The 5,819-nt window shown below is 43.2% G+C and overlaps 1 long non-coding RNA gene across 1 annotated transcript; it reads right to left on the bottom strand.

Annotated features, from left to right (window-relative positions):
• Positions 1-3,359: 3,359 nt before the first annotated feature.
• Positions 3,360-5,514, bottom strand: LOC310767270. The gene is made up of 2 exons (XR_014550824.1): positions 5,475-5,514; positions 3,360-4,686 (listed from the first exon to the last, which is right to left on the bottom strand). It is a non-coding gene; the product is annotated as an uncharacterized lncRNA (long non-coding RNA).
• Positions 5,515-5,819: the final 305 nt, after the last annotated feature.

Raw genomic sequence — 5,819 nt, 5'->3', positions numbered from 1 at the left:
ATTTTGATTTTGTTCTGTGAACTGTCCTGAGACCTCCGCGTATAGGGTAGCATATAAAAAGGTAAAAAAAGCAAAAAAAGGTAAAGGACCTCTGGACAGTTAAGTCCAGTCAAAGGCGACTATGGGGTTGCAGCGCCCATCTCGCTTTCAGGTCGAGGGAGCCGGTGTTTGTCCACACACAGCTTTCCGGGTCATGTGGCCAGCAGGACTAAACCGCTTCTGGCACAATAGAACACTGTGATGGAAACCAGAGCGCATGGAAATGCTGTTTACCTTCCCGCTGCAGCGGTACCTATTTATCTACTTGCACTGGTGTGCTTTTGAACTGCTAGGTTGGCAGGAGCTGGGACAGAGCAACGGGAGCTCACTCTGATTGGCAAGCCCAAGAAGCTCAGTGGTTAAGACCATAGCGCCACCCATGTCCCTGGTGGTATATAAATTAAACAAACACACACACACCATTGGAAAAGCCTGCAAACATCCTCTAAACTGCTGGAAAGCCTTGAAGAACCCTTTTAAAAACCAGCACCACTTACTACACTGCACCAAACTCCACCACAATTGCTCCCTCCAAACTTCCTTGCTCAAACTCAAACTCTCCACAGGCCTCAGCAGTTGGTGCAAGGGCTCCTAAGATTGTACTTGCAAAGGCTCATGGGACAGCCAGTCACTGCTTTTGCCATTTATAAAGTCACTTCTGGGTTCGGTGTGATGTGCGTATGTACGGTCACATGTCAATCAGTCATTGCCTGTGCCTGTTTTGTATGCTGAAGGTTCCTGGTTCAGTCCCTAGTGAACTGGCAATGTCTCCTGCCTGAAACCCTGGAGAGCTTCCACCATTCAGTGTAGACAACACTGGACAAGATGGACCAATGGTCTGACTTGCTGTAGAAGAGCTTCCTGCGTTCCTAAGTGGTGATGGGCACTGGGAATTTCTGTCCACAGGCAATCTTTGAAAGCCAGCTGCCAATAAGGACATTTCAAGCTTCTATAGCAATTTTGTAGCAGTTAGATCTGGCATGGCATCCGAGCAACATTCTTACATGTACCAAATAAAATAATGGCATGGTTTTAAAAATAGTACTTCTGAAGATTCTCTTCCCTTCACTTGCAGAAAAGGCTAACAAATTACGTAAGAGTCTTACCACCTACTTTTTTTTCTTTTTTAAAAATATTGGTGTCTGCAAAACTGAAAGACAGGTTGTCTTGTACTGTTTCTTTCAGTTTTCTTTCTTTTTTCCCAAGGCAAAAGTGACATTTCATGTGTGAAGGCAATCTCTTTTGCAGCAAAATTGTGACATTTCTCTGAAATGCAGGGGGCAAACAAAGCCACGCAGAAAAGTGCTGTTATTTGTAACTTTTCTGATCTTTTCTGTAATGGAACAGATCATCGCTCTTCTAACTGAAGCAAAGCTTTGGTCGATGGGCTGAAAGCACTATATAGCTAGACAAACAATGCCAGATCCATCCTGGAAGTCAGGGGCATCAAAGAAATAGTTGAGAGCTTAGAGAGCAGTTTTCAAATATGACATCCTGAGTATTTGTTTTCTGAGTAAACACACACACACACACGCACACACAGAGTTTATGTTATCAAAAGGGCAAAAGTGTGTGTGTGCTACAGTAAACAGTAAATATATAAAAAAATAAAATAGCAAGATCTCAAAAATTTAATACAACCAGAAGGTTAGTGGTTCAAACCCATCCAGAGGTAGCTGTGAGCAGGATTCCTGCATTATAGTTGGTTGGGCTAGATGTCTCATGGAGTTCTTCCAACTCAACAGTTCTATGATTCTGTATCTTGTCTCCATTGTCTTTCTTTGCCCCAATGGAGCCACTCTTAAACAACATTCTACGTAGGATGACGTTCAGCAGTCAGATGAGAAAAAAAATGCATGTGCAAAAGCAGGAATTCCTTGTGTCTTCGGTTGGCAAAATGAAACATTAGGGCAGCTCAGATAACTGTCACCATATGGAACCTACCCCCATTCATAGCTCAGTGAGAAAACATCTGCTTTGCATTCAGTAGATCCCAGGATCAATCTTTGGCATCTCCAGGTAGATGCCTGGCTGAAGATTCCTGGCTGAAGCCTTGGGGAGCCCCTGCGAGTCAGTGTCCACAAAACTGAGCTAGTATTGGCAGCTTCCTATGTTCTTATACTGTGTACAACATGGGAAGAAGCATAGTTCAATGGTAAAGGTAAAGGTAAAGGTAAAGGGGCCCCTGACCATTAGGTCCAGTCGCGGACGACTCTGGGGTTGCGGCGCTCATCTCTCTTTACTAGCTGAGGGAGCCGGCGTACAGCTTCCGAGTCATGTGATCAGCATGACTAAGCCGCTTCTGGCGAACTAGAGCAGCACTCGGAAATGCCGTTTACCTTCCCACCGGAGCGGTACCTATTTATCTACTTGCACTTTGACATGCTTTCGAACTGCTAGGTTGGCAGGATCAGAGACCAAGCAACGGGAGCTCACCCCATCATGGGCATTCAAACCGCCGACCTTCTGATCGGCAAGCCCTAGGCTCTGTGGTTTAGACCACAGCGCCACTTCAGTGGTAGAAGGAACTATAACTCAGTAACAGAGCCCAAGCTTTGCAGGCAGGCAGTATCAGGCTCAATCCGTGCCAGTGGTTAAGAGCGGTAGACTGGTAATCTGGGGAACCGGGTTCGCGTCTCCACTCCTCCACATGCAGCTGCTGGGTGACCTTGGGCCAGTCACACTTCTTTGAAGTCTCTCAGCCCCACTCACCTCACAGAGTGTTGTGGGGGAGGAAGGGAAAGGAGAATGTTAGCCACTTTGAGACTCCTTCGGGTAGTGATAAAGTGGGATATCAAATCCAAACTCCTCCTCCTCCTCCTCCTCCTCCTCCTCTTCTTCTTCATTTCTGACTTAAAGGATCAAGTGTAAGGTAAATGTATCTGTCTGTCTCCTGTCTCAGAACAGACAACACTGTGTTGAATTGGAAAAAAAAAATGTTTGATATGGTATCAGGCAGCTTTATATGCACCTGTGATATCAAACCGCAGTTTGAGGGAGAAAGGTGGCGAGGCACCTAGGATTCAAGGATCTCCCACAGAAACCTACAAATGAAGAGCTTCATTTACTGAGGTTCCTAAATCAAAAGTAACTATATTTTCATTACAAGTTCCTGCATTCGCAAATGATTTGAGGCAGATCAAACCAAGAACACGAAAGCAGGGTTAATACAGGCACCTAGTAAAATGGTAAGGGGAAGGAAGAAGAAGGGAGACAGTAGGTGTTTTGATCCTGAAGGAATATTTCTAGAAAGGAATAATTCTGCTAGAGGACAGAACAGTCAGTCCCAAGCAACACCAATGCCGTTCCATTTCTCAGCATTGATCGGTCTCTGTACCTTTAATATTATTTATAGAGATTTTGTACAGTGAAACATATATCCATTTTTATATGACACAGTGCACAATGTTGTGGAAAGCAACTGACAAGTTCGAGCTTTCCATGTATGTTTAAGGGATGTCGCTCCCATATATCAAGTGCCATTTCTGCCATTCTTAGGGCCCGGTCCAATTATTTGTAGTGAGTTAGAGATGCTTTGCCAGCACTTCTGGGCCAGGAGGGAAGAAGAGGTGACAAGCAATTGCCTTTACTGTATGTGGAAAGACTTGCCTCCGAAAGGTACCATGTCTAGTTGTAACTCTCAGACACTGCAGAGCAGATATGGAAAATCTGTGGCCCTCTGGATGCCATCAGTTCCAAGCAGCATGGCCAATTGTCAAGAATTTAGTCAACAGCTAAAAGGTCAGAGATTTCCACCTATTGGCAGCACCTCCACCTGGAGGCTGAATCATCATCATCATCATCATCATCATCATCACCACCATATCTAGAAAATACATGAAGTTAATTAGCACCATTCCAAAATAACAGCATATGACGTTGCTTGGAGGCTTACAAACAAAAATTATATACGTACAATTGCCCTTGACTTTGCATATCAAAGTATGAAGTCAGATTTAAACAGTACATACATTCTGAGTATTTAGGAATGTGGGATAAACTACTGTGAATATTAAAAGATAAAACTCTAAAGATCCCCCCTGCTTTTTTTTATTTTCTGCAAGACTTCTGGGTTCAGGAGAAGGAAGGGAAACTCAGAACTCACTGGGTGACTTTGAGCATTCGTCTCCACTGATCCTCAAGCTATGCTACATCACATGATTTTGGTGACGATCAAATTGAGGTTTGCTGTTCACTGTTAGAACATGAATATAAATAGTAATACAATACACTAAAACCAAGTTGTTCGTGGCTGTGGGCTTTATGTTAGGGTGGGAGGAGGGATTGTGATGAACTTTCATGTGATGTCCATTTATCAGGTAGAAAAAGAGCATTCAAATGCAGACAGGCTACCATTGACTAATCACCCCTTTCTCTATCTCAGCCTGTTAGTTCCATGCCCATCTGAGCAACTCCTGACCCATTTCAGGAGAAAATTGAGGTTAAAGGGCTGTCTCCTTCGTGGTAGGCCCTGCCAAGTTAAAACAAACCTTGCCTCCCTGGAGTTCATTTTATGTAAACTCCCTCTTGCTTTAAACGTCAATTTGAAGCATGGTTCCAGGCATTAGATCATCCCTTGGTGGGCAGGAAGGCAGGGAAGCATCTGTTATTAAAGTCTGGTGTTCTGATAAGTGAAACACACGGCTTCTTTTCATATAAAAAAGGGTGGGGGGAGAGAGAGAAAGACAGCGTCATTTGTTTCTTATCTGCCTCCTTTCAGTGAAGATCTAAGCATCTTAGAAAAATGCTTGCTTGTTATTGGAAAGTGGGTGTGGGGGAAGTATGGGATAATAGTAGGTGATATGCTTTTCATCCCATAACAAGAACTCTAAGTGAGCCAGGGAAGCCGGATCCCCAGATATCTTGCACTTTCAGTGATCCCTTTATTTTTCTAGGGGGGAAATGGTGCTGGAACTCAACATGAACGTCTCCCTTGTAAAACAGTTCCTCAAGTCCCACCCCAGCAAGGCAGTCCAGAAGGGTACCATTGTTGATAATATTGAAGGCTACTGAGAGGTCAGTCAGTTTTATTGCACATAGCCAAAGGCTGCTGCAATGTACACAGAATCATTCGACAATTAAAAGAAAATATACTGGATTGATACAAAAGACTTAAAACATTGATATTATCAAAACATTACGTACTCTAAACAGAGCTATAAAAGTACCCCAATATACAAATCAAGACATTGAAAAATAAAATGCATAAGCTAAAATCATCACATGGCCACTAATATATCAAAAAAACAATGTCAATTAATACAGTGTGCAATTTATACTCGGAGTTTGGTGACAAAGATAGAGCATAGCCTGATGTAGATAGATAGGGTCAAATAAATTCATCTCCTTTACAGTTGATGGCTACCTTGGCTATATAATTTGCTCTAATTTTCCTAGCAGCAGTTGCAAAGAGTGCTACATGCCAGGTCACATACTTATCTGTGTCTGCGAGGAGATATAAAATCATGTTAGAGGCTCCCAAATGAGATATTGGAAACCGATCGATAATTATCCATTAGGGACTAATTCAGGAAGGGCTTTTTACATCATCCACAATTATGCATCTTAGAACCAACTCAAAGGGTCCTGTACCGACCACCTGGAAGACAGAAGGTGAATCGCTTTCAACATTCTTGTGAGTTTGTTTATTCATTTTGGACAGATTAAGGGGATGTGTTACAGTGAAAGAATGTGAGGACTGCTGCAGATTCACTGCTGCTCATATCACTGGACCAACCCCACTCTGAGAGATAAAGATGACATCCATCAGAGGAATTTCA

This window comes from Podarcis filfolensis, assembly GCF_964270895.1.
Source record: "Podarcis filfolensis genome assembly, chromosome: 7".
NCBI lineage: Eukaryota > Metazoa > Chordata > Lepidosauria > Squamata > Lacertidae > Podarcis > Podarcis filfolensis.
This window is presented reverse-complemented; position numbering and strand designations above follow the sequence as displayed.